The sequence below is a fragment of the Natator depressus genome, chromosome 1 (genome assembly GCF_965152275.1).
Source record: "Natator depressus isolate rNatDep1 chromosome 1, rNatDep2.hap1, whole genome shotgun sequence".
Classification (NCBI taxonomy): domain Eukaryota; kingdom Metazoa; phylum Chordata; order Testudines; family Cheloniidae; genus Natator; species Natator depressus.
In genome coordinates this window covers 189,319,572-189,330,109 of record NC_134234.1, presented here as the reverse complement: position 1 = coordinate 189,330,109, position 10,538 = coordinate 189,319,572, and positions in this window count along the sequence as shown.

Below are 10,538 nucleotides of genomic sequence, written 5' to 3'. Positions count from 1 at the left end.
TCCCAAGCTGCACCCACTTATGATGGCAGAATAAGATGCAGCTCACAAATTGTGCTGATCCTCATTACATGATCATACATGTTTTTTTAATTGTTTGTTTTGATCGGCAGCAAAATGTTGACAATTTATATTTTTAAATTATGTTTCAGCATTGACACTCCACTGATGAATTAGGGAAAGTTAACAGATTTGAGAGGAGACATCTCAGGCTCTCTGTTGAGTCAGGCAGACATCACTGGATAAATTCGCACTCAGCTCATAATGTAAAGGTTATCTTTTGAGCCATGAGGGCTAGAGACATTTGAAAATGAAGGACTAGATTCTAGAGCAACAGGGAAATGTGTTGGCTCACTGGCTCAATCTGTAATGAAAACTTTGAACAATTCAACTGCACATTGAGGGCTCTGTTAGCACACTTCATGTTAAGAGTAACTACTTTCCATTGGCAGTAGACTAGAAACCCTAAGGTTTGGGCATTAAGTAGCAACGGGCAAAGCTTTCATTATGGCCACAGTAGTACTCTACTTATGCACAAAGACTTGCTTCTTTCAAGACAAATCCAGACAAATAAAACAGCTGGAGGGTTGGGTGATTCTATGATGATACATCGCAAAGTTTGTATCTTCACATTGTTGCATTGTCAGGGCATGTTAATCTACAGCAGTGGTTCTCAACAGGGGTACATGTACCGCTAGGGGTACACACAGGTCTTTCAGGGGCCACATCAACTCATCTAGATATTTGCCTAGTGTTACAACTGGCTACATAAAAAGCACTAGCAATGTCAGTACAGACTAAAATTTCATGCAGACAATGATTTGTTTATACTGCTCTATATACTATACCCCAAAATGTAAATACAATATTTATATCCCAATTGATTTATTTTATAATTATATGGTAAAAATGAGAAAGCAAGCAATTCTTCAGTAGCAGTGTGTTGTGTGACACTTTTGTATTTTTATGTCTGATTTTGTAAGCAAGTAGTTTTTAAGTGAGGTGTAACTTGGGGGTATGCAAGACAAATCAGACTCCTGAAAGGGGTACAGTAGTCTGGAAAGCTTAAGACTCAAGCCTCTGATCTACAGTTCAAAACATTGTGTAATTGTGCATGAGGAGGTTACTCTTTTGCAGCATGGATGTCCAAAATAAATTCAGCACTTTGATTATCCCATGAAGCTGATGCACTCTTACAGTCTTTCCGAGAGTTGTCCTTTACCCCCAAAATAACTGGGCAATTGATGGCTCATCTGCTGTTCAGTCACCTTTCTACAAACTGCTGCTAGTGAACTAATTATCAGCGGGGTTAAGAACGACTGTTAAGACTTAAGTTTATTTTGTTTATAAGAAAAGTGGTTGTTTTTACAAACAGTTTAGGAAAAAATTATCAACCTAACCATCCCCTCAACCTCTGGCTCCCTCACCCAGTCGGATAGTAGCTGCAGCTTTTTCCATGCTGTTTCTCTCATGGTGGTGGCTCTATACTTAATGCCCTAAACCACATAGAGTTGGGTTCACCTAGAGGTTTGCAAACCTTCCACATGGGAACTTTGGTCAAGTTCTTATCAAGCTTTAATATGATTTATCTGTTTGTGTTGCATGGTTTTAATTAGTGCTGTTCAAAATGTTTTTTCCAGCTAAACCTTTCTTATGAAAAACTGAAAGGTTGACTTTTTGTGTCTTCCCCTGCCGCCCACCATCACCATGTCTTTTTCCTCATTTTCTAGTGGGGAAAAAAAGTGAGAGAAGACGGCGTAAATATTTTTTTTAAACAAAATCCACAAATTTAAGGTTTTGTTTAGCTAAAACAATTGCACAAATCGTTCAAACAAAAGAAATATTTTGTTTCCTTTAAATGTTTTGTAGAAAATATGTCTTTTGACCAGCCCTACTTTTAATGCCAAGTCATATGCAGAATGATGGCTTCAATTGAGTTTCACTTAGAGATTTGAATTTTGCAGCTAGCCCAAATTCTCTTGTAGATCAAGTCAAAACCCCACAATCAGAGCAAACTTTGGGGTCTATACTTTGTGGCTTATGCCCACTTCTAGATTGTCTGAGCACAGAACTCAAAGCAAAACTCATGCAGAGTGAATGCAAATGAAACAGGAATGAAGAAAATATTTGCATGATCACTAAATGACTGAATTACACATAGGCAGGGTTTAAATTCTCAGAGTATTTCCCAGAGGCTCTTCTCCCCCCCTCCCCCACCCCCTCTTCCCAACTCCCATTCCCCTCCTCACATGCTATAAAAACTCCAAGGGGGTTTGAAAATACTTACTAGAGCTCTGGTCTGGACAGCTCTGGCTGAATTTAAGCCCTGCACACAGGCATATGTATAACCTTGTATTTGTGTTAGTTCTTAATCTGCTAATCTGTTGTACTGTATGTAACTACCTCAAAAGAGAATTATCAGGCTTAGATAGGTAATATTTTTATAGAGTATTCAGAGTAATGGATCTGTGTTATTAGCCCTCCTAATGTATTTATTTAAATAGAAAAGTGGATGATGGGAACCAAAGGTTCTGGTTGTTTGTTTTTAATATATTCAAGAAACTTTTGGATTTATGTGCTATTGGCTGCTCTGTGTTGACATACAGGGTACGAAGCACTACTGAGAGTGTAGGCATAAGGATGGTAGCATGGCAAAAAGAAACTTTAAATGGAAAATTATTTGAATCCATGGTGATAGAAATGTCACTAATATCTGGCTGATGTTTGGCCCCATGTGGAGGGATTGGGTGGTCTCAGCACAGTTTCCAGGGGATAGGTCTTCACGTGGTAAAACCCACTATCACAGCTGACAGTAAACCCTTGGCTGAACACTGAGACTGCCTCCCTGGAAGTGGGTTGAGGCATGCTGGTGGGGCAGTGTGGGGGAAGCCTGCACCCCCGTTGCCTGTGTTGTGTATGTGTTTTAGTGGATATATAGCTGTCAAGTACAGGGCTGCATCTTTTCTAATCCTGCATCTTTACAAAGCACTAAAATTCACTAGTAAAAAGGTACAACATCAGCATGATCACAAGAGAACTGCTGCGAAAGCTGCCACCATGACAACGGTGTGGGTGCTCAGGGAGCAGCCGAGCGCAGAAAAGAAGCTCCACAAGGCTGTGTGTGCATGTTTGTGCATAAGTCTTCCATTAACTACCTTATTATTTCAATCACTTCATGCCTGAACTGGGTTGTGAATGTTAATTGCAAACAATGGAGAGGCAGTGGCACAAAGGGACTGAATAGTGTTTTGTGTTTGACTTATTCTTCTGTTCAGAACTATGTATAAAAAGTTGCATAGAATGTTACTGGCAGCTGTGTGGGGTATAATATTTCAATGAAATGCAGTTTTTAAAGAATAAGAATCTGTGTAACAAAACCCTCAAAAGCAATGTACTTGTACATAGATAGACATATTATTATCACTGTCTTCATGAGGTGAGACTTTAGTCAAAGTTTATTAACTTGTTTAAGACATAGGTCACCTCTCTCCTGGCATTTCTTGATGGCGCAGACCACCTCCCTATTAACATGCCTGAAGCATTGACAGCATTTACATATAAGGAAAAGAAATATTATGAAAGTATATATTTGAGGTTCTTCTTAAGGTGGGTCCACAAGTGGAAACAAGGAGAGTTAGCGCCATGGGATTAACTAGCTCTTGCAGACCCACCAGTGTTCCATGGCCCACAGTTTGGGAACAACTGCCCTAAATCATTCATGGCTGTGTCACTCAGGGGTTACTCATAAAGACAGATGCCATGTTAGTCACAGACAATAGGCACCTGGGATGTCACACCTGAGGCACTTTATTAATGTGTCAGAGTGTGTACATATTAGAGATGGGCCTGAGTAGCAAAGCTAAAGGATGTTTTGGATCCAGGATTTTGGTTTGGCCCATAATAGAGACTGAATCTGGGTCTAGATCCAAAGTTGGATTTTCTTCCTGTCTAGTGTTGTCATGTATTTATTTTCTATACATATGTGTGTTACAGGTAGGGATAGCCTATACACGTTGTAACAAACAGGAGACGCTTTGGGATTGTTAGTGTGTAACTATAGACATAAATACTTAGTTTGGTAATAGACTACAAATGAAAATTGATAGGAGAGTGTGTTGTGTGTGTATTAGAATCAGACTTGTCACCTTGCTATACAGAATGTATATTTCTATTTATTTTTACTGAGACTCAGGTATCGGAATATGAGTTTACTCTTTCTTGTCCTAACTCAACCAAAGACTTTTACCAAGGGATCAGTCCCCAAGGCAAAAGTTAGGGCAATTTTGAGTGGAGTTTTTAGCAGGAACAGATGAACTGATTTGGACAAAATAAGAAATAACCTAAAACTTTACCCAAAATTTGAACTCAGTTAAAACTTGTTTGGTTGGGGTTTTTTTGGGAGGGGAAGAAGAAGAAGGAAATTCTCATTTCTGCCTTTTCTGGTTTGGGTGAGAAGTGAAATACTGTACAGTAATCTGGTTTCAGAGTAGCAGCCGTGTTAGTCTGTATCCGCAAAAAGAAAAGGAGGACTTGCAGCATTCAATGAAGTGAGCTGTAGCTCATGAAAGCTTATGCTCAAATAAATTTGTTAGTCTCTAAGGTGCCACAAGTCCTCCTTTTCTTTGTTCAGTAATCTGGCAATCTAAACCTGAAACTGTTGGAAATCTGAGAAACTTTTGTGCTTGTGAGATTCCCAGCCCTATTTTCAGACAAATGAAATGTGCATAAGACTACTAAATGCTTACACCACTTAGTCCTGCCTCCTTCCAGGCCTCCATTTCCCCTTATTTAAGCCCCCTTCTGTTGCGTGGTCGTTATTTACAGAATTTGGCTGTTGACAAGAGGGTTGTGTTAACTTCTGTCTCAAATTAGTTATCACTAGGGGGCATGTAAGAGCAATGAAAAATGTATTTCTCTTCAGAGACTGAGCCTGGCATCTGTGATGCTGCATGAAGGGTCAAGGAAGTGGGCAGCTATATTCACTGAGCAACTGGGCCTGCCTGCAAATTCTGATTTACTTTAAAAAAAAAAAAAAAACGGCAGAACATGATACATGCTATCACGATTAGTCAAACAGAAATGAAGGTTTTCCCCATAAACCTAGAGCATAGTATACAGAACTGTGTACTTTAATACCTTCCAGTGATGCCCTAGGACTATTAGCTCCCTATTTTAACTCCCTACCACATTGAGAAAGAAGAGATTTGGGGGGAGGGGAGGGGGAAGTACACATATTTAGCTATCCACACATATTCACATATTTTGACAGAAAATATAGACCTTAGGGACCAGACCAGTAACATAAACTTCAGAACAAGCTAGTGAAATTGTGTACTGTATTTTATCCATTGTCATTGTGCTTCTCTTATTTATTGTCAGCCTTCTGATATATTTCTTTGCTGTCTGCATCTCTCTGAAATTGAACTGCTACATTTTCTGTCTTATTAAAAACAATATATTATGGAACATTCAAGTATTGTTTGTGTCTAACAGGGATACTTTTGGCAGAGCCTGGATTCTGCTTGGTATAAAATGCATTTTCTAGTCATTTTTTGTAAATATATTTTGTTTAAATCTTCCAAGAAAAAAATAATTATTTCATTCTTTTCTTCTGTGAGTGTTTTATGCAATTTCTCTTCTCCTTCTCTTTTGGCACCATGGACCTTACCCATCTGCCTAATTCAATCGTGTGTGTTGTAAAACCATTAATGCCTCATTTTAACTGAGCAAATAAATTTTGGGCTGACAGCTGTTTTTGTTTTTTTTTTTAATTTTACTCAAAAATTATCATTGTTGGATTGGAGGTTTTACCCTGAAAATAAACTTTGGCAACTTCATCTAGTTAATAATCTTACTGTGTGGCCAGTGTAGTTTATTATTTTGACCCACAAGAGATCGAGCTTTGAATCAATTTTCTGAGTTTTGATTGCTTTGTTTGGTGTTTTTTGTTTGGGGTTGTTTTTTTTGTGTTTTTTTTTTTGCACGGAATGATATAAAGATTTTAGTTTCCTAGCTTCCTTTTATATAAAATATTAATGTAAGATAAGCAGAAAACAACCCAAGTGATTTCAGAGGCCTGTGTATTAGATGTGCTGTACCACATTATCTACCAGTAATTAGCTGGTCATTATTGAAAACCCAATACCTTCTGGCCTGCGGGTGGTGTGTGAGCATTTATCTGCTCAATCTTCAGTTAACATGTGCTTACATTTATAATAACCATTTTCAATTAAACTTGGGTCTTAGAAAGAACTGTGCGCCAATGCATGAACTCCAGGTACTGTTTGGAATTGAAGCAGGATCATTTTTCCCATTTGGCTTCTTGGTTGAAGATTCAGGTAGCTTCAGCTGCTGGAGCACGGGTAAGAAAACACCATGCTCATACTCCAGTTGAAAATGAAATGATAATGACTCTGAAACTTGGGCCCTGGTTGATCTGAAGGAGCCCCCTACTGATACCCTCTATGATAGTCTTATGGCTTTTCTACGCTGGCACTTTACAGCACTGCAACTTTCTCGCTCAGGGGTCTGAAAAAACACTCCCCTGAGCGCAGCAAGTTTCAGTGCTGTAAAGTGCCAGTGTAGACAGTGCCCCAGCGCTGGGAGCCATGCCCCTCGTGGAGATGGGTTTTTTTGGAGCGCTGGGAGAGCTCTCTCCCAGTGCTCTGCCATGATTGCACAAGCCACGTTAAAGAGCTGCCGTGGCAGCGCTTTAGCATTGCCAGTGTAGACTAGCCCTTAGTGATCTAGATTCTGCTCACCCATTCTGAACTTGTGGGAGGTATTCAGTGTGTGGAATAAACCAGCTTCCCCACAAGTTTGTTTTCAGTATCTGCAGGTGTCTGCCAGGAACTGGGAGTGGATGATGGGATGGATCACTTGATTGCCTGTTCCATTCATTCCTTCTGAAGCACCTGGCATTGGCCACTACTGAAGGACAGGATACTGGGCTAGATGGACTGCTGGTCTGACCCAGTATGGCTGTTCTTTTGTTCTAGTTCAGGGTGGGAAAACTACGTCACGGGAGCCGCATCCGGCCCTCCAGATGTTTTAATCCGGCCCTCGACCTCCTTCCGGGGAGCGGGGTCCAGGGCTTGCCCCATTCTGGTGCTCCAGCTGGGAAGTGGGGTCAGGGCCTTGCCCCATTCTGCATGGCTCCCAGAAGCAGTGGTATGTCCCCCCTCCAGCTCCTACGCATAGGGGCAGCCAAGGCATTGGCCATGCCTGGCTGCGCCTCCGTGTAGGAGCCAGAGTGGGGACATGCCGCTGCTTCTGGGAGGTGCTTAAGGTAAGCACCACCTGGAACCTGCACCCCTGACCCCCTCCTGCACCCCAACCCCTCCCGCCCTCTGAACCCCTTAGTCCCAGCCCAGAGCACCCTCCTGCACCCCCAACCCTTCATCTTCAGCCCCAAGCCAGAGCCCACACCCCCAGCTGCACCCCAACCCCCAATTTCGTGAGCATTCATGCCCCGCCATACAATTTCCATACCCAGATGTGGCTCTCAGGCCAAAAATTTTGCCCACCCCTGTTCTAGGTACTTTACCAGTAGCTTGCAGTTTCCGGATTTTAATAAAACTAAGTATATAGAAGATGGAGAGGGGGGGAAGGGATTAAATGACTGGGGAATAAAAAAGTATTATTATCTAGAGCCTATTACCTTGTGGTACGTGGTTACAGTCCAGGATGGGTTAATAGTGACTGAATAGATTGCTACAGAGGCCTGTCTGAAATGAAATTGGTGGGGAGGGGCATTCTTAATCTAATTTTCACTGAATGGGTGCCCATGTCAAGTGAGATCACCATGTATCGCATTAGCCACTTCTAAGCAGAGACGTCAGTCACTGAATAGCCCATGGCAACCTAATTATATTTTCACTTCTAAAGGTGTTCCTCCAGAATGGGTTTTTGAGGCACACTGGTGGGAAGAACTTGCCCTGCAGATGCCTGTACCTCTTCTGTGGATGGACAGTAGACATGGCTTTCTGTGCCTGTCAGATTGACACAGTTCAGCAGCTCTAAATTCACACACCTGTCAGAAAAATATAGATAAACTTTACTAAGAATATAACCAACCTACAAAAAAGTTGTTTGTTCTGTAAGAAATTATATTTACCTTGAGGAAAAAGGTTTTGCTGTTGCCATAAACCTGTGGTTGGCTGTTTAAACATGACCACATTCCTGAATTACACATGGCTGAAATACTTGCCACTTAAGATAGGTTGTAGCACACAGGCCTTAGCTGGGGCGGGTACACACTTCATGTTGTCTGAAGGAAAGCCAACTTGAAACCTGGGGTGTGAATGCCAGCTGTTCTCATTCCACATGTAGCCTGGAGGTAAGAAAAATATTGGATATCTCTGAAGTTGACTAACACTTACTGTTAGTGATTCTTCCAATAGCTGTCAGGTGACAGAGAGGTCAACCATTCACATGAGACTGGGCTTTTTGATTGAAACCTAACCGAGAGCTGAAATGGAGTAATAGGGAACAGACATCTCATTTTGCCAGGGTCCAAAACGAAGGGCAGCACAAGAAAAAAAAATTAAAGCACGTGGGATTTAGTTACATGTTACCATGTGGGATTAGTTACCTAATCTAAACCTGCATATGCTTATCAGTTACCTGAGTTTCATGAACATGCATTTCTGCTCCACACTATGTGTAACAAAGTGTGTCTGCATCAAGTGGAGGTGAACTTGTATCTATATTCAGGAACAGTTGAGAAGAATGATCAGGATAGTCAAAAAGTTACTGGCTCACAGACTTGTTCTAAAAGAAGGTTGATTTTAAATTTAATTATCCCATGCTCTGAAATTAAAAAGGTTTACTTTATCTGTAAAGCTGTGTGTTAGTGTGGTTAGAGCAGAGAACTGGGAGTCAGGGCTCCTGGCTTCTGTCCCCTGAGCTGCCACTTGTTAGGTAACCTGAGCAAGTCATTTCCCCTCTCTGTACTTCATTTTCTCCATCTGAAAGTGGGGATAACAGTACATTATGTTTAATTGAATAATGCTTATAAAGCACATGGAGATACTTAATAGAAGCACAATAGCACAATGCAAGGTGTTCAGGTGAGAGAGAATGAATTATTGGGTAAATACCTAGGTATATTAGTATTTATACATTTACATCCATAGAGTTAAGAGAACTTAACACAAATGCGTAGGCATTATTGTTATCCCCATTATTAGATGAGGAACAGAGGTGGAGAGTTGTCCACATGGACTCACATAGAAGACTTGTGAGTAGAATCCAGGTCTCCTAAATTAGGAGGAAATTTCAACCACACTTGGGCATTTGCTAAAAATTCAGAGCATGATTTATCAACTTGAATGTTGAGTTAATACCCAGTAGTACTTTTTATGAAACAAATATTAGATGAATAACACAACCAGCCTGGTTGACTTACTGTTTTGAAATAACATTGTTATGAAATGAAATAACATTAGACCCTATTTAAACACAAAACTGATACAGGGTGTCTCTTCCATTGCTACTCTGGGGCTGTTTTTTATTTTCTGTCCTTAGGCAAGAAGTCTGTACGTGAAAGAAGGGAAATGATGAACACACCTTAAGAACTTTTATGACGATTGTGGTTAGTCAGATGATGATTGCGAAAGAGAGGCTGCTGTATAACACAACACCAATTTACAGGCTCATTCTATATGTGAGTCCAATGCCTTTGTTGCCACATACTGCACATACCTTTTGATTCAGGTCTAGTGAGTCAGAAAGTCTACATGGAATGAGTTAGTGCACAGAGGTAAGGTGTACGTGCAAAGACTTGCAACTGTCGCTGACATGGCATTTAAAATTCGAGTAATACATATGAAACATGCATGGTGTCTTCTACACAGACTCGAGGAATGATATGGGGCAATTTCTATGGCCTGTGTTAAACAGGAGGTCAGACTAGATGATCACAATGATCCCTTTGGACCTTGGAATCTATGAATATACATTGGTCAGTATGAGTGAACACTGTTTAATTAGCAGGTTTCAGAATAGCAGCCGTGTTAGTCTTATCCACAAAAAGAAAAGGAGTATTTGTGGCACCTTAGAGACTAACAAATTTATTTGAGCATAAGCTTTCGTGAGCTACAGCTCACTTCATTGGATGCATGCAGTGGAAAATACAGTGGGGAGATTTTATATACACAGAGAACATGAAACAATGGGTGTTACCATACACACTGTAACCAGAGTGATCAGGTAAGGTGAGCTATTACCAGCAGAAGAGTGGGGGGGGGGGGTTTTTAGAACCTTTTGTAGTGATAATCAAGGTGGGCCATTTCTAGCAGTTGACAAGAACGTGTGAGGAACAGTGGGGGGTGGGGGGAATAAACATGGGGAAATAGTTTTACTTTGTGTAATGACACATCCACTCCCAGTCTTTATTCAAGCCTAAGTTAATTGTGTCCAGTTTGCTCAGCCATCACTCACAGACACACAGCTGTAAATTTATTTAGCTTCAATTTTTGTTACACTCAAGTAGAAGCTCTAAGGCTAGATTAGTGGGAATGAGCTTTTGGGTTGCTCTG